This window comes from Panulirus ornatus, chromosome 62 (genome assembly GCF_036320965.1).
Source record: "Panulirus ornatus isolate Po-2019 chromosome 62, ASM3632096v1, whole genome shotgun sequence".
Classification (NCBI taxonomy): domain Eukaryota; kingdom Metazoa; phylum Arthropoda; class Malacostraca; order Decapoda; family Palinuridae; genus Panulirus; species Panulirus ornatus.
The window spans coordinates 11863403-11883530 of record NC_092285.1 but is presented as its reverse complement, the minus strand read 5'-3'; the positions used below and the strand labels follow the sequence as shown (position 1 = coordinate 11883530).

Below are 20128 nucleotides of genomic sequence, written 5' to 3'. Positions count from 1 at the left end.
TATATATATATATATATATATATATATACTTAATCCTGGTTTTTAAGACCTATGAGTCAAAATTTCTCACCATGTTAATTCTTTGCCTTCCCAAAAGTAACTAGGCTTGTGTGCCTTAATAATGACTAGGCTTGTCTACCTAAACCACCTCTAGGCTTGTCTACCTAAACCACCTCTAGGCTTGTCGACCTAGACCACCTCTAGGCTTGTCTACCAAAACAACCTCTAGGCTTGTCTACCTAAACCACCTCTAGGCTTGTCTGCCTAAACCACCCCTAGGCCTGTCTACCTAAACAACCTCTAGGCTTGTCTACCTAAACCACCTCTAGGCTTGTCTACCTAAACCACCTCTAGGCTTGTCTACCTAAACCACCTCTAGGCTTGTCTACCTAAACCACCTCTAGGCTTGTCTGCCTTAATACCTATGTCTGGACCAATAAGTCATGATTTTTTTTATATATATTTAGAATTTGTGAACCACCAGCCTTAGGGAAGTCATAATATTCGAGTTTGAAATTTTTTTTCCTATTTTATCTTACCAGACAGTTCCGTATTTAACGAACCTAAAGTGAATATAGACGTTCGATTTCTTTTATAAAAATTATCATCAGTATCTCTCATACTAATAGATTTAAATGTCGGGAAGTATGACAAAATTTAGGTTACGTATTTATTAAATTGGGATGACTGGACACTTTCACTAACACCATCCCAAACAAGGAAACAGAATGCCACTTGGACATAACAGTTGTCCAATGAATTGTTATATGGTGTTCCAGGCAGGTAGATGGGTCAAAAAATTTATAATTTAGGCGTTTGACGATTACAAGACGAAACAGTCTTGTGTGAAAGGTAGATGGATGTCATCTGATAAATAGGGTTCAAAGTAGTTTACAAGACAGAGGCCCATTTTTGAAATACAGTTGCTACGAAAATATTTTTTTTTTTTTTATCAATGTTAGACTTATCCAACCTATAGACTTAGCCTTAGTAATCATGGGAATGTATATGAATATATACATAGATTATATATGGACTATATTTTCATTGGTTATAGATTAGGCAAGATAAGGGTTCATGGGAATATTTTACCTAAAATACTTTTAAACGTAGGGATTTAAAATGGTAAACAACCCTCATTTGAACTTGAGTAACATTGAAGTAAAACTGGGGTATAAAAGTGGCTCGAAATATGGAATAAGTTACGAGAATATTGAAGAAGGATGTACGGTGTATACAAGACTAACAGATTTTTTTTTAGCTCAACATTCACAAATGGATAACACTGCCCAAAATTAATAAAATATTAATCGTGTTCTGGTAGATTAATTAAAAGGATTAATAAGGTCACTAAACTTTGGAAGTAATGTAAACCTCAGATTTTTACTTAACTATTTAGGGTAATAAACATATTACCTTAAGTTTGGTGGGGTTTCGTTTTTCTCTTGAGAATATAATTTATTAAATTGGATAGACTCGAGTACATAGACGGAGATAGAACCATATATATATATTTTCCTGTCTTGAAAAGACACACTTGAATCATCATAGTGGAATTTATTTACAGCAGAGGAAGCAATGTTAACACCCTACCTCTTACACTCTCCACCTTGTCAGTCAGTGTTAAGAACCGGCCATTACAAACCAGATGATAGATTCAAGAGCAAGTCTGATAGATAGACTAGTGTGGCGCCATCATGCAGATAGATGTATAGTGGCCCATTATGGAGTTTCAGTAGGGGGATGGGGGGTTATAACTATGCATGAATATGGGGTTAACACCACAAACCACTGGGTTTAATTGAGAGTACGAGAGCAATTGACCGATCGCCATAGGTTGAGACGAACTCTTAAAGAGACAGATGAATTATAAGAGACAATAAAGTTTTTTTTTTTACATGTATAGTTCGTTCCTGACGGCCAGGCCAGGCCGATCTGTGCCACAGTGAAAGTATTGCAAAACAGGAAATTCCAACCGGAACAAACCCATTATGTTTGCTCTCGGTCAACGGGTTTTAACTACGTTAGTAGTTAAGACGTAATTGAGGTGATTAGAAAGCCCGATTATATCAATATGATTGTGTTTCTAACGTCTCGTTCCGCGTCGTTCCTCAATCAACGGTGGTTCATCATATTTTGCAAAAAAGCAGCGGTTATGTTGCCGACGAATCGGAGACTATTTTACCGACACCTATTTTTTATTTTCTTACTTTTTATATCTTTTATGTAATGGGTTTCTCGACTTTTCTCTAGGATTCATATACATTTCAGAGTCTACAGGGATTGTACAGGAAGAGGTAGGTGGTCATATCCGTTGCCATCTTTTAAGTTTAGGGATCCGGCGCAAGTGGTGTCTTTAAATCAAACAAACAAATACCGTGTAGTGGGATAAATAATAATAACTAGTACACAATGTGAAACAGTAGCCATTTGGAATAACGAGATATATTTGGTTTATGGAGTTTGGAAAGCAGGGTAACCTATTTATGGAGTTTGGAAAGCACTAACCTACTCATTTCCCAGAGTTTTTGTAATATATATATATATATATATATATATATATATATATATATATATATATATATATATATATATATATATATATACACAGCAAGAGTTGTACAGACCTTTAAGAACACATGATCGGAATTTTTGTGTTTGTAGGTTCATTTCTTGGGTATTTGTATCGGGAATTATATTTCACCGTCGTTTTTCATACTTAGAACAAAAAAAAAAGTGATTCGTATCGTGAAGACGAGAAGTAGGAAATAATTAACGTGAAGTTTCCAGTGTTCCCCCATGAATGCCCAACCCCCATTTTCTCCGTGAGGCAAGACGTCATCTGTCCGCATTTATGTATTTTTTTTTCAAACTCTCTATGGGCGTTTTTATTTTGTTTTGTAAAGTCAACTCTAACGTTTTATTTTTAATAATTTGTTCACAAGAGGAAAGGGTCCCATCACACACACACACATTATATATATATATATATATATATATATATATATATATATATATATATATATATATATATATATATATGATTTCCAGCCCCCCCGCTCCCTCCCCTTTTATTCGCCTTCTACGACACGCATGGAATACGTGGGAAGTATTCTTAATCTCCTATCCCCAGGGATACAAAAAAAGAAAAAAAAGAAAATATATATATATATATATATATATATATATATATATATATATATATATATATATATATATATATTGGAAAGGATCACAATTTTGCGCCATATGGTAAACATGCGATTGTATAAGACAGACAATGAGCGTATCATAAACTTATCATTTTACAAATTTTATCAACAATAAAGTTATCAAATTTGTATAAACCAACACTAATATTAAGATTATAATTCTTTGTGTATTTAGTAATGGAAGATTCAGTGATATTTCCCGTGGTAATACAGAAGTGATAGAGTTGATAACTGAGATGGCATTACTCCAGTCAATACAATGATCTTAGTTTTTAACGTAATTAAACAAGGCATTTGATTCTCGTCCCGTTCTTATACTATATTTATGTTGCTTAAGTCTAACAGAAAGATCCTTACCAGTCTGCCCAACATAAAACTTATCAATTTCTACATGGCACTTTATAGATGCACCCATGAGAATTTTCTGAATTCCTGATTAAGATATTCTTTATAGTATAATTGTTGCTCTGAAGGCAACATTTACATTAAAGGATTTAAGCAACATGGGAAGTAAAGTGAAATTATTATTAAAAGGGAGAACTAAAAGATTCTTGGTGTCAATGGGAGGTTTGGGCTCAACTCTATAAAATGATTTCTTTGCTAACTTAAGGGATTTATCAATGAAAGATCTAGGGTACTTTAACTTAGAATCAATAGAATATATCTTCTCAAACTCATCATCAATAAACTCTGGACTGCAAATACGTAATGCCCTAAGGAACATAGATTGAAATAATGATAATTTAACTGTCATGTTGAGATGAGTAATAATGGATATATGAGCATACATTGGTAGGTTTTCTGTATATGCTGAACTTAAACTTGTTTCCTTGCCTTGCCTATGGATCATGTAATCTAAAAATGGTAACATACCATTATTTTCACTTTCTACAGTAAATTTGATGGAAGGTACTAGATTATTAAGCAAGGGGAAATATATTTGCAAATTTTCATTTGTTGGCCAAACACAAAGAACATCATCTACATACCTAAACCAAGTTGCATTAGAACTAGGTAAGATATCCTTTAGTAATTTTGTTTCAAAAAATTCCATATAAAGATTACTTAGTACAGGTGAAAGAGGGTTACCCCATTGCCATACCAAATTTTTGAGCATAATACCCTCCGTTGATTTCATACACACAGTCTTTTATACACAATTTTATCAGTTCAGTGAAAACAGACTTTGAAACAGGTAAATGAATATTATTCAAGACATCAAACAAATATTCTAAAAGGTCATCAACTGGAACTTTAGTGAAAAGTGAGAAAACATCAAAGCTAACTAGTTTGAAATCAAAATTAACATTGATATTGTTTAGCTTGTTGACTAAATCTACGTTTTTCACGATATTGGAATTTGATACCTTACCCACTAAAGGGCTTAATAAAGAAACTAACCATTTTGACAATTTATATGTGATGGCGCCTACTGAACTCACTATAGGTCTTGCTGGAAAATTTTGTTTATGCGTTTTGACAAGTCCATACATATATGGCAATGAAGGGGACAAAGATGACAAACTTTTGATAAGAGAACCATTACCTTTCAACAACATTTCTTTATTGAAATAGGAATTAACTGCTTCTATGGGATTTTTACTGAGTTTAGAATATGTTGTGCCATCATTTAAATGATCATTCATTTTAGATAAATAATTACTTTTTTTTCTAAAATCACAACAGTGTTAGCCTTATCTGCTTTAGTAATATATACATTACATATACATATTACTAAAGCAGATAAGGCTAACACTGTAGTGAATTTAGACAAAAGTAACTAAAATGAATGATCATTTAAATGATGACACAACATATTCTAAACTCAGTAAAATTCCCTAGAAGCAGTTAATTCCTATTTCAATAAAGAAATGTTGTTGAAAGGTAATGGTTCTCTTATCAAAAGTTAGTCATCTTTGTCCCCTTCATTGCCATATATGTATGGACTTGTCAAAACACATAAACAAAATTTTCCAGCAAGACCTATAGTGAGTTCAGTAGGCTCAATCGCATATAAACTGTCAAAATGGTTAGTTTATTTATTAAGCCCTTTAGTGGGTAAGGTATCAAATTCTAATATTGTAAACAGTGTAGGTTTAGGCAACAAGCCAAACAATATCAATGTTAATTTTGATTTCAAACTAGTTAGCTTTGATGTTTTCTCACTTTTCACTAAAGTTCCAGTTGATGACCTTTTAGAATATTTATTTGATGTCTTGGATGATATTCATTTACCTGTTTCAAAGTCTGTTTTCATTGAACTGATAAAATTGTGTATAAAAGACTGTGTATTTCAATTCAATGGAGAGTATTATGCTCAAAAATTTGGTATGGCAATGGGTAACCCTCTTTCACCTGTACTAAGTAATCTTTATATGAAATTTTTTGAAATAAAATTACTAAAGGATATCTTACCTAGTTCTAATGCAACCTGGTTTAGGTACGTAGATGATGTTCTTTGTGTTTCGCCAACAAATGAAAATTTACTAATATTTCTCCCTTTAATTAATTTAGTACCTTCCATCAAATTTACTGTAGAAAATGAAAATAATGGTATGTTACCATTTTTAGACTGCATGATCCATAGGCAAGGAAACAAGTTTAAGTTTAGCATATACAGAAAACCCACCAATGTATGCTCATATATCCATTATTACTCATCTCAACATGACATAGTTAAATTATCATTATTTCAATCTATGTTCCTTAGGGCATTACGTATTTGCAGTCCAGTGTTTATTGATGATGAGTTTGAGAAGATATATTCTATTGAATCTAAGTTAAAGTACCCTAGATCTTTCATTGATAAATCCCTTAAGTTAGCAAAGAAATCATTTAATAGAGTTGAGCCCAAACCTCCCATTGACACCAAGAATCTTTTAGCTCTCCCTTTTAATAATAATTTCACTTTACTTCCCATGTTGCTTAAATCCTTTAATGTAAATGTTGCCTTCAGAGCAACAATTATACTATAAAGAATATCTTAATCAGGAATTCACCAGAAAATTCTCATGGGTGCATCTATAAAGTACCATGTAGAAATTGATAAGTTTTATGTTGGGCAGACTGGTAAGGATCTTTCTGTTAGACTTAAGCAACATAAATATAGTATAAGAACGGGACAAGAATCAAATGCCTTGTTTAATCACGTTGAAAATTATGATCATTGTATTGACTGGAGTAATGCCATCTCAGTTATTGACTCTAACTCTATTACCACGAGAAATATCATTGAATCTTCTATTACTAAATACTCAAAGAATTATAATCTTAATATTAGTGATGGTTAATACAAATTAGATAACTTTATTGTTGATAAAGTTTGTAAAATGATAAGTTTATGATACACTCGTTGTCTGTCTTGGACAATCGCATGTTTACCAAATGGCGTTCTAGCTACGTCTCTTAGTTGTATATCAACTGACTTATATTTCTCTGGTGTCTCCCCTGATGATGTGATAATTATACGAAAGTGCACTTGGGAACTTATCGTGTTTCCTTTTCCCCGTGGACTCATATGAATATATATATATATATATATATATATATATATATATATATATATATATGAATATATATATATATATATATATATATATATATATATATATATATATATATATATATATATATATATATATATATACTTGGATTTTGGGTTATTCCTCTACTTTGTCTTCGGACCAAAATTGTCTTACTGCTTTTATCTTTTCATATTTATAAAACGAGGCTGTTTATAGCCGCTGCACGTACAGCCAGCTGATTGGGTACACTTCACAGGTAATTTATCCATTGCGTTTTACAATTTTTCCATTGCCTGATCTGTGAATTTTTTTTTTTTATTTAAATAGTTTTTGGGTGTGAGTTGAACGACCTCTACAACCAAAGTTTCATAATATTTCAACAGTTTTCACATATAGGTTATTTCTAAGTATGGATCAAGAACTAACAATTAGTACTATGTTAATATGATTTTTCCTATTTCGGTTTTAATTGATTTTAGGCATTCTCATATTTAGATTTTTTAATGTAATCTGCGGGATAGGCATGTACTTCTGTATTCTAACTAATAATTTCTGTTCTGATGTTAATATATTTACATAACATAACTGGGAAGAAAAAGAATTCTTTTCGAGAATAAGGAATTAATTTGCAATTTAAAACACGATTTTGACTTTGTTATGTACTTTGAAATTAGGACAATTTTACCTCAATTTTGCCTTCTAACTTCACCATTGCTGTCAAAGTAACTTGCTTACAGCTAATTTTGTGTGTTCGATTGGAAAACGTAATTGGTTTCTCACTGCAAGTGTCGTTCATAAAGAATACTCGTTTGATTTTTTTATATATATTTTTTTTTTGGCAAATGACTTAATGGTTTATGTGTATGATGGAGACAGTTTCGCCAGTTTTTCGATAACTGGTTGATTAATAAAGGAATTTGATGGTCCATGTTCTTAATATACCACGACATCCTACACAGTAAAGTGATATCTATAATTTCGACTTTAAAAACCTCAAATTATAGAAATACCTTAGTTTACCCCTTAAGAAAATGGGAGGTGTATTCAAATGCCCAAGATTCTCGTAAATAGAAGATGCTCCATTTATACAATGGATTACTTTGTCCTTGTATGGTGTACTGTTCGGGGGAGATGCTAGCTGTACATGAGTCTTATAAACGTAGGCAAATCTAAATGAGTGAGACTTTTCAGCTCTCTCACTCTAACTTGGGCAATTTGACCCAACTGACCTACGGAAGAATGATGGTTCACTGCCCCCCCTCCCCTGCCCCCCCCCTAATCTGAATAGTTTCTAGGTTGGTTTCTAGTTCTAGTGCTGTCTGTTTGTGTGTTCCCGTCTGTGAACAAGACACCACGTCATGAATAATGTGTGGCCTATGGCTGGCAACTCATGGATGATATCTTTCCATACATAACGAACTATTTTAGTCCCTTAATTCTTTCTCCAATAACCTGGTTCTTTTAAAAAAAATATCCCTTCAAAAACTCTTAATAGTTTTCATCCTATTTCCCCTCCCTTTAACCCTTTTCTATTAAGACCTGTTATCGATTTAAACGAACCTAAAAAAAAGTTATGATTGTAATTAAAGACTAAATCGCTTCTGGGTATATAAATATATAAATCCCGTATATATATAAATTATATGACATGCATTTTTATGTCTATAAACAAAGTATCTTACGCCATAATTAACGAACTATTAATTACCTCCTGTGAGAACTGTTAAATCATGACCTTACAGGAAGTTTATATTGTGATCAAGTAACACAAATACTTTGGGCCAAACTCCGGATAATTAGGGCCAGATAATAGTAACAATGGTTTCGCAAACTGCCCATCAGCAATTACAGTCAAGAGAAGGCAAGGCAGGCCTCGTACCTCGTACACTCAGCTGATAAATAGTTAAAATACCAACGTTTTATATCGTAATATTACAGGAACAACATTGCTGTCCGCCAGACGAAATTAATAGTGTTTTGTGCAGTTTGACATTTTATATTGCCAATGGCGGACGTGTCGTCACCTCAGCGGAACCCGGATGGAGATGTTGCGCTTTATATCCGGAACTAAAATGTTTTGAATTTGCTGTGGACTTTACGATATTCATGAACGCCATGTCTTACATATTGAATTATGTGGTGGTGCACGGAGAATCCTTGATGTAGATAAATTCTAGGGGATTATTTACTCTCAAGTGAAGAATTATTTCGATTATTGTGACATTCCCGCCAAAACATGACGCCATCTGTTAACCTAACCTAACCAGTGGGGAACCCTCGTCTTTTCTTTTTCACTTTTCCCCAGACTTTCGGGAGAATAAAAAGATGTTTTGGAAGGAGGTAAATAATGTGCGTTAAGGGAACAAATGGGAACACCAGTGAAGGGGGCTAAAAGACACACACACCCCCCCCCCACCCACCTCCAACCCCCTAACACACTCCTCTCATATTTCCAACTAACCAGAACCGGTTCATCTAGTTACTAACGAGAACACACACATTCCTTATTTCCGTTCCAGTCACCTGTGGACCAACCTGTCATTTATAAAGTCGACCAACACAGTCATTTTTTTTTTAAGCATCTTCGTCGTAATATATCTTTTTTTATGGCTCAAGTATTTATTGTTTTTTTTTTAATAATCTTTGTCTGCAGTTAAAGCTATTATTATTATTATTATTATTATTATTATTATTATTATTATTATTATTCCAATGTTTGGAGCACATCTATTTATGTTGATAGACCTAGTACAACTCCTTGAACACGACGGTACGACCCTTCGCGACGGTACGACCCTTGTAATACGATGGTTTGGCCCACCATCCTACCAGATCGCAAAAATCTACGACACTAAACGCCTCCTAAGGATTGACTGCACCGTGGTCTCAAGGATCCACATCCCGTTGTATCCTAAGGTCGTGAGGTCGTACTAAAGGGTCGTACTGCAAGAGTGCGAGTGTGTGGTAGACACGTCGACCAGTGTGGGTTGAGGTGGGTGTCGACAACCTGGTGGGTGAGAGGGAGGGAGTGTGTGTGTGTGTGTGTGTGTGTGTGTGTGTGTGTGTGTTGGCCACTACCACATATCATCGTCCACCTTAGGAAGGAAAGGAAAGGGGGAGGAGGGATCTTCTTGGCGTTAAAGTGCCTCTGGCTCTGAAGGAGCTGCCTTCTTTTTTTAGTAAAGGGAATATTGGCGAATATTTACGTTCGTCGCGTGGATAATATTCGTAATATTGCCCAGAAGCATGGGCAGGGTTGGCGGGGTGCGTACGTCGGAGAAGGGAGGCAAGGGCGATTGCACTGAGCACACACACTGTATCTGACAGCCTAATCATCTTTGTGCACCCGTGGTGGTGGTGGAAGACTGGGGTGGATTTCCGCCTTCACAGGACCGTGTTGGAGATGTTGGAGAGAGGAGGGGGAGAGCGAGCGCCAACACTTAGTGGCCTTGGTTACGTAAGCACTAACTTCTTGTTTTCTCTACAAGCACAAAGACTCCTCAACACGTATTCCCTGCGTGTCGTAGAAGGCGACTAAAAGGGGAGGGAGCGTGGGGCTGGAAATCCTCCCCTCTTTTTTTTTTTTTTTTTTGATTTTCCAAAAGAAGGAACAGAGAAGGGGGCCAGGTGAGGATATTCCCTCAAAGGCCCAGTCCTCTGTTCTTAATGCTACCTCGCTAACGCGGGAAATGGCAAATAGTTTAATATATATATATATATATATATATATATATATATATATATATATATATATATATATATATATATATATATATATATATATATATATATATATATATATATATATGAAAGACAAGTGATCACTAAATGTCTATCTATCTATTCTACAAAGTCCCGGACGAAGGAAAAGTTACGTCTATCATTATTTTTCCTTAAAAAAGATTCGCATATGATGTAAACATTATTTTCTGTCGAATTACTCTATATACAAAATGGCTGTGTTTGGTCTTAAAATGAATGATCATTATCATCATTTATCCTAGAATTGATCGTGGCCTAGTGAACTGTTTCAACACGCAGTCACATAAATGCATTTGGGTCATCGTTAAGAAGGAACTCTCTGTATGAAGACAGCTCGGCTCAAGTGCACTCTTTGACGCCCTGTTTCCGGCTCTGAAGCATTTGATGTACATCCACTTATCATGTGGCTTAACACTCTCTCTACATCACGTCGTATGACATGGTAACCACTTTGTGAAGTGTGGTGAAGCAGTTAGGCATTTAACTTCGTCAGGTTTTTTGGCAAGTTTCAAAGGAGGTAGAGAGGTCTGATGCCTTGTTTTCATAGGAGTTAAAGTAGGCGATAGAAAAATTTTTCCCTACTATAGAGTGAAGATAATTGGTCATCATAAGAATTAACTTGCAATCACACCTCAGTAGGAGTTCATACAATTTTATTGGAACGTGTGATTTTTTCTGATGTGGCACGACATGTTTCGTGGAGACAATCCACCTCATCATCAGGTACCAGTACTTAAAAGTTATTTAAATCCCAAAATCACTTTATTCCCGCCGTCCAACACCAATCTGTATAGACCAACCACACTGTCTGCTTTGTCTGGCCGTAAGCGTGTCTTGAACTTTATATTTTCGTGTTTTGTCAATTCTCTCATAATGATTTAGTTAATGCTAGGATGGGCTTTAAATTTGCTTAAGGACAAATTAAAGTTCTTAGTATTAGCAATTAAGATTCAATGACGTTGCGTTTGGTATATAATCAGCAGAGGGGTATAGGATAACGGGATTTTGAAGATCTATGGAGGTGAAAATGTTGAACGATCGCATTTTTGTGGTCATCCCTGGGTATTGCATGGCCATGCCAATAACTCACTCTCCATTACGGTTTTTCTGGTCTGGCCTAAATAAGTATTTATCTTGCCTTGCATTTGACAGGGTAAACTCTCCCAGTTGTTGCATGATTTAGCTTACTATTTATTAAGGTTTTATTGATGGCGTGCATTCCAGTACACTACATTAAGACCTTACTAAACAGTAGGCCAAATCATGCAACAACAGGGAGTGTTTACGCCGTCATATGCAATGCATGTAAAGATATGTATATAGGTCGTGATTACCACAATCCAAACTAATTACACTCATGTCTATTATCATTATGACCGAAGGAAAACTTTAAATTGACTACAGCCAGGATATACCGAGACGATCAATTGTAAAAGGGAAATGAAAATAATTTTCCCCCATCGAATTTACAGGACTTGGTCTTGTAAAACACCACCAAAAATAAATAGCCAACACAATGTTTTTTTTTTTTTTTTGGTGAGGGGAATTAATTAAACACAAAAAGAAAGTTTACTACAATTATATAGATACATATGTAGAAGTTTTCCGTATATTTATGCAAGGGAATTTTCAAACTGTAAACGCACAATATTACGTAAGCAATCCATTATATATAGTCAAAGTGTATTTGTGAAGCTTTGAGTCAAGGAAACAATATAATTGAATGAATCCACTGTTTGTGGCTGGCTGGGCGGTAAGGGCGTTGGACAAGGTCACATTTTCCCTCCCGGGTCGTATACCGTCATTTGACTGGGGACTTAACTGTTGCTTGCAATGATCAGTGAACGGATATGATCTATTAACGGGTGCTTGCATAATCACCTAATTGGAATGATTAGTTAAGGGGTGCTTGCATGGTTAGCTAACACGCTCGCATAATCACCAAAAGGATGTGCGCGCTTAAATCAAGTTAACAGAGCCTTGCTTGACCATCGGGCCCACAAGTACTTGTGACCAGTTTATTTTCATGTGTCAGAAGCTTTAACTGCTAGACAATGAACTGTTGCTTCTCACACAGACAATGGTGGCTCTCTGGGAATAGTGGTGGAACACAAACTGATAGACATTTTTTTTTTGCAGGTGGTTAGAAATTTGATCAGCCTAGCTTTCACCCAGACATTGGTATATTAGCTTCACCAATCACGTAGACATTTGTATTAGTCTGGAGAAGACACGTGGTGTAGACGTCTCCCACTTACTGTATTTGATTAGCGTGTTGCCCCAATAACTGTAGTGTTAGTTTAATAAGAAAAAAGCACATACGGTTTAACTTAAAAACATTTACTTATAGTACATATACCGGGATTATGTTAAACCCACAACTGGCATTACATTTCAGTATTTCTTTACAGCTACTGTAATTTTTTTTTAACAATATTTGTATGATATGCAAATTACTATAATAATATACTGTGGAGGCAGCAGTAGCAATAAGGTCATTTCACGTTGTTTCCACGTATCAGCTTTGGTAAGGAGCATGACGCTTCGCTGGCATTGAACGTTTTATTTGCAACTCATTAGATAAACTGATATTTCACTGAATCATCCGGGTTTAGGTGGTAAAACAATTTATTTTATTTGTTGCAAGACCTGGCGAGGTCTAGAGCACTAGTTAGCAGTTACGATGGTAAAAGGAAATGAAAAATAAATAAAAAAAAAAATGGGTGGCTAGGCTAGGCTAGGCTGGGCATGGTAAACTGGCTATCGTATCCTAGCGTTTGGACATTTTCTTGACGGAATAAGGATTTAGGGTACATTATCCTGCCTATTTCCGACTGGAACAGATTCTCTTCATTGCATGATAGACTTGCCCAAGTAGTGATAAGATATGCATATCTGAACCAACGAGAGAGAGCGAGACAGTGAAAGTGTGTGCGCGAGTGTGAGTGTGTGTGTGGGGGTGTGTAAGTGTGTGTGTGGGCGGGGTGTGAGTGTGTGTGTATGTGAGTGTTTGTGTGTGTATGTGAGTGTGTATGTGAGTGTGTATGTGAGTGTGTGTGTGGGTGTGAGAGTGAGTGTGTGTGTGTGTGTGTGTTTAAGTGCGCGCGAGTGTGTGTGTGTGTTTAAGTGCGCGCGAGTGTGTGTGTAAGTGCGCGCGAGTGTGTGTGTGTGTGTGTGTGTGTGTGTGTGTGTGTGTGTGTGAGAGAGAGAGGCTTTTTAGAGGTCAGGTGGTCATGCCAGCGCAGCATGAGTGGAGGGAGTGGCGGATACAACACACTGGAAATTCCAGCACCTTCGTCTGTGTGAATCTTTTCTGACGTCACGACCAAGGGGTGAGGAGTGAAAGGTGTGTCAGCTTGGGGGGGGGTGGTGACCCAGCACTTTGCATAGCTCAATCATAAACTGCTGATGTGGGAAGGTGGTCTATTGACCGTCACACTCAACCAAGAGCAATCAATGACCCTAATTCCTCTTGTGCAATTGCTTAACTGTACAGTGTGTGTGGCTTTTTGCCCTTCCTAATTTAAGGTTAGTGAGTAATGGAATATAAAAAATATACATATAGCTTTTTGCGTTACTTATTAACTACATATAATGACCTTATTAAACTACATTTAATGACCACAATGCTGGGAAGAAACAAGCTCATGTTTCGTGCATGATGGCTAAGTGATATGTTTGTAGAATATAGATATATTGTTAATATCCTGTCCAACGTTTTCGCAAGCTGACCTTCAGGTAACCTACCCTCAACACTTCTTTTTTTTTCCTCCCTCTTAAAGGTAGGCTTCGTCAGGGATCATGATTGGTTTAAAACCATGCTTGATTTCTGTTTTCCGCTTTAGCAAAGTAGCGCCAGGTGTGTGTATGTGTGTGTGGTGCGTGCGAGTGTGTATGTGTGTGTGTTGAAAGTCCACATTCGCTCACATCCAGTCTCTAGCTGTCATGTGTAATGCGCCGAAATGGCATCTCCCTAATCAAATCCAGGGCCCCACAGACTGGACCCATTCCATGGATTTACCCTAAGAAACTTCTCACTTGTCCTGATTCAGTCCAATGTCAGTACGTCGACCCAGGTATACCACATAGTTCCAGTTCACTCGATCCATGCACATCCTTCTCCCGTTCTCCTAGTTTCCTCCACTTCTAACACGTTTTTTTTAAACATTTTCTCGCTCATTTTAAGTCCAGACCATTTCAGCACACACTTTTAAACTTCAACCCCATTTTCTTTTATTACCATATAGCCACAACAGAGAACTGTAGGCGTCTTATAAAGTTACTGCTTTGGAAGCATTTTGATCTCATCAACCTCTTAGACTATGGTATGACCTCTTTGGCTCAGGGTCAAAGGTCACGCCACCTTACTCGGTAGTTCAAGGGGTTTAATGACGTAGAAGGGTTAGAGATGCTGTGTAAACAGAGGCTCAGCCCGCCTCCCTGTCGCCACCAAGGATATCTTGAGCTATTTTTTTTTTTTTTTATCTTTGGACGCGAGAACTTTACTTTGCGTATTACGTTAATTCTAATGTTTTGCTAAGTGTTACTCTCAACACCATTACACGATAATTAATGAAATTAGGGGACGAATACCCTGAAATAATTACGGGACTGACAAAATATGTAACATTAATTCTCGTTTGATCACATACAAATACAAACCTGATGGCAGGTGGGGAAAAAAGATTTTGTAAGACTAGTCAAAAATTCGCTTTAACTATCGCTTTAAAAAAAGGATTGCAAGGTTAGCGTCATGCACGTTCCGCATGGCAGAACAACAACTTCCCAAGCCTAGCCGTTGACTGAGACAACCTAGCGCAATCGGACACACCCCACGTTACACCACTGGAACCAGGCACGTCATAACCATCGTCTGCATCGTTAGTATACCGTGCCTTATATCACGGTGACCAGTGGATTAATGCTAACGAGTCATAAAGGAAGCCATACATGTGGTTCGTAAAGGACACACGCAGGCCTGCCTAACCAGGCCTGCATCACAGCATCCGACATTTGTATTCACACCAGCACACACCTCGTCTCAACCCCTGAGCAGGACTTGGGCCAAGTCCTTCAGAGGACTTGGCGCATAGACCACGCCTTTTTAATAACGTAAGCCACACCACTTGAACGTATACAAAGACAAACATTAGCATGTAACCTGAACTCTCTTAGCACTTGCATCTCCCCCACCTAACTGCACACAACATAGGCTAACCTCCCACCATTTTCTCCTACTCTAACCACACTAGTTATACCAATCCATCCATATAATATGAGCCCAACTAACCTCACCATAGTCTAGCCTAACCTCACCTTAGTCTAGCCTAACCTCACCTTACCCTAACCTCACCATAGTCTAGCCTAACCTCACCTTAGTCTAGCCTAACCTCACCTTACCCTAACCTCACCATAGTCTAGCCTAACCTCATCTTACCCTAACCTCACCATAGTCTAGCCTAACCTCACCTTACCCTAACCTCACCATAGTCTAGCCTAACCTCACTTACCCTAACCTCACCATAGTCTAGCCTAACCTCACTTACCCTAACCTCACCATAGTCTAGCCTAACCTCACCTTACCCTAACCTCACCATAGTCTAGCCTAACCTCACCTTACCCTAACCTCACCATAGTCTAGCCTAACCTCACCTTACCCTAACCTCACCATAGTCTAGCCTAACCTCACCTTACCCTAACCTCACCATAGTCTAGCCTAACCTCACCTTACCCTAACCTCACCATAGTCTAGCCTAACCTCACCTTACCCTAACCTCACCATAGTCTAGCCTAACCTCACCTTACCCTAACCTCACCATAGTCTAGCCTAACCTCACCTTACCCTAACCTCACCATAGTCTAGCCTAACCTCACCTTACCCTAACCTCACCATAGTCTAGCCTAACCTCACCTTACTCTAACCTCACCATAGTCTAGCCTAACCTCACCTTACCCTAACCTCACCATAGTCTAGCCTAACCTCACCTTACCCTAACCTCACCATAGTCTAGCCTAACCTCACCTTACTCTAACCTCACCATAGTCTAGCCTTACCTCACCTTACCCTAACCTCACCATAGTCTAGCCTAACCTCACCATAGTCTAGCCTTACCTCACCTTACCCTAACCTCACCACACACACACTAGCCTAGTTTCACCACCCTAGCGTAGCGTCCACCACGTGAGCGTATCATTAGCACACAAACCAAGCCTCACCACACTATATTTATCCTTGTTTCCTCACCTTGTTTCCTCACCACACTGTAATTACCCTTGTTTGATCACATTGCCTTGATGACACCTTCCACTGCCTCATATTAGGAGAGAATTTTGAGATACCATAGTGTCTGATTTCTTAACCGAATCCAGTATATTAAAGTCTCATCAAAGTACGTGTGATTAAAATATTTTACTTTTTTTTTAAAAGTACGTAATATGGCATTAATGACTAGCTGTTGAGAATTTTAATCAGTCAGTCGTACCTTACATCAAGCTTAATTCATCTGCCAAAACTAAACATTACTCATCAGCATTGCCCTGTGTAGGAAGTGTAGTTTGTTAATAATAAAAAGTATAACACATCGGCTGTGTGTGTGTGGTGTGTGTGTGTGTGTGTGTGTGTGTGTGTGTGTGTGTGTGGTGTGGTGTACGTGTGTGTGTGGTGTGGTGTGTGTGTGTGTGTGGTGTGGTGTGTGTGGGTGTGGTGTGGTGTGTGGTGTGGTGTGTGTGGGTGTGGTGTGGTGTGGTGTACGTGTGTGGGTGTGTGTGGTGTGGTGTACGTGTGTGTGTGTGGTGTGGTGTGTGTGGAGTGGTGTGTGTGGTGTGGTGGGTGTGTGTGGTGTGGTGTGTGGTGTGGTGTGTGTGGGTGTGTGTGGTGTGTGTGTGTGGTGTGGTGTACGTGTGTGGTGTGTGTGTGGCAGCGAACAAGAATTGTACTAGTCTTCAATGAAACATTGTGGTAGGAAGACACGTCACGAACTTGTGGAGTTTATAACCCTCCACAGTGATCACTGCTGACCAAACAGACTCACTTACCGTGAAGGTCATAAAGGTAAGCAGCTTGTTACGAGAACAAAGACTAGTTAAAGAATATCATCATGTTAGGGTCTTTATATCAATCGGGCTTGGCAACACGAAAACCATCTCGTCGCTGATGATGATGATCTCGGCCCGGGGGAAAAAAAGGACTTAAATGCTGTTCAAAAAACAACGTGATTGAGGAGAATGGAGATCCTAGTGTCGTGTTGTACACGGGTTCGCGCCCATGAATAAAACTGGTATCTCATGGTTCCCTCTTCACGGTCAGGTACTGGCTGATGGCTTTAAAAGAGGGGGTTAAATATTGCTTTTTTACCATCACTATGTTACAGTTCCTGTGGACAGGGAGTACAAAAAAGAGATCCCCTCTCGAAACACCTTTTTGGTTCCGGTGTGTGAAGAGTATGTGGACGAGATGGTGGGGTCGTGTGATATATACACGGTTGCGCTCCACCTTAGTGGCGGAAAGGTAGATGAGAGACTTAGATGGAATTAAAGTTTGTGGACTTAAATGAGTTATGAGAACAGAACACCTATTCGTGATATAGTCTTTTGATAACGCTTTCATATATGCGGATAACTATGGGTTGCAATACCGGCACGGTGTGTTCCACCACGGCGAGGTGGAGTGCTATGTGCTCCACACTATGGGGAACCCAACCCCGAGACAGCATGTCCACCAGGGGTGTGTGGGAAGGCCAGATTAATACAATACGTCCATAGGGGCGGTTTTGCTTCATGGCTGTGTGTGGTGTGGTAGGGGGCAGCAGCAGCCCGCCACAACTTGTCCATAGGACAGTACTGGTTATGGTAGGGAGGTCAGGCAATCACCGCAGGGCTGTTGATGCTCCACCGCTCTTTGACAAGACAGGATCCCACAAATGCGTCGCAGAAATGAGTCAGCAGTTTGATCCATGCAACATCTGTTTGAATGATTTACGTGTAAATACATTCTACATCAGCAAGTCCAATTCGCAGTGTCTTTAATAATATTTTACCAAGAGATCAATATGGCGCGTGACATGTGAGCCTCGGGGAGCAAAAAATGCCTTGGCTACAGGTGAATGCATTCCCAGTGGCCGGCAGGTTCGATAAGTGGGAGGGAGCGAGTGGAGGGAGGCAGGGAGCGAGTGGAGGGAGGCAGGGAGCACGTCTCAGTGAAGCAGCTCCCGGCTGGTTGTCAAGGGCATGGTGGTGAGAATTTGGCTAGCCCAGCCATCCATCCAGCCACCCTAGCTAGCTAGGGCAGTCCCTCGCCACCCACCCACCCATCCGCCACCTAGTCTCTCTTCTATCCCTCCCGACCCCATCCACCCTCGCCGTCTTATCTAACCCATTACTTCTCCTCGTTATCCATCCTTGTCCACAGTGCTCGTTTGCGAGTACAGTAATCTCCCCCCACCTCATCGCCCTCCCTCTCCCTCTTCCTCTCCCCCAACGTGCACCTCCACCCAACTTACGTTGCTTTCCCTTCAAAATATCGGTTTATATCATCTTGGTTAGTTCACAGGTCACAGGTCGACAGCCAAGGAAATTGACCACAAGCAAAATATATACAGAAACAGCAAAGTCGTGCAATTCCCATGCCTCTGTGTATGAAATATACACCGGGAGATATATATATATATATATATATATATATATATATATATATATATATATATATATATATATATAAATTCTTTCGCGAATGACAGTTTAAATCCGTCTGTCATGATGTCTTGAGATGACAATTGTCTGTGTCAAAGTCAGGATCCCCGTCAAAAATACTTTCGTTAATTCCGTTAACGGAACAGAAATGATATTGTAAAACACTGCAAGCGATGAATATTGGGTAAACTGAAGACGTGAGGAGGCTCTTACATTATGGACTGACAGTCCAGCTTCGTAGGCAGTGCCTTTGACCCTTCATGATGAAGGATTAATTTAATTGTAACATGTTTCTAAGGTTATATATAAAGGTGGGAGGTTAATGTGTCATTAAGGACTACATGACTCGATGTCAAATAAGGCGTCAGACATTTTCTGTAGTGTCATAGCCTGAACAAAGTGAAACTGCTTTTTTTATTATTATTCGACCAAATGAAACTTGAGGCACCAGACATAATAATGGCATACTTGGCATCTTTTACGATGAGTTTTGAGACGTGATTTTATTTCGCATTCTTATGCCCGGGCTCTCATCAATGACACACACACACACACACACACACACACACACACACACACACATCTTGAGTCACCTTGCAGGTTTGGGCAGATGTGAAGAACCGTGATTGGATCATATTGAGGGAACTGGTCGACTGAATCGGTGGGACTTTGGGGAGAATATAGGTGATGGGGGTGGTCGGGTTAGAGTACCACACACACACACACACACACACACACACACACACACGACTGTTGCTGTGTGTGTTTACCACACGACACAGATGGGAGGAGGAGGAGGCGTGCAGTAGGCACAGCTGGTCCGTAGCGTCATTATGCTACACACACACACTCAAGATTTCCACCAGCACAGCACGGAGAACAAAAAACGGTGTGTGCTGAACACACTGCACTGCTTGTCTAAAGGGACCAGATTATTATATG

General features: G+C 38.6%; 1 protein-coding gene and 1 long non-coding RNA gene across 3 annotated transcripts in view; one reads left to right on the top strand and one right to left on the bottom strand.

The window, feature by feature from the left end:
• Positions 1-20128, top strand: part of Tl (toll like receptor) — a 41597-nt gene that overhangs the window by 949 nt on the left and 20520 nt on the right. The window lies entirely within an intron of this gene.
• LOC139745735 (uncharacterized) overlaps positions 1-20128 on the bottom strand; it is a 39592-nt gene that overhangs the window by 15696 nt on the left and 3768 nt on the right. The gene's annotated exons all lie outside the window — the stretch shown is intronic.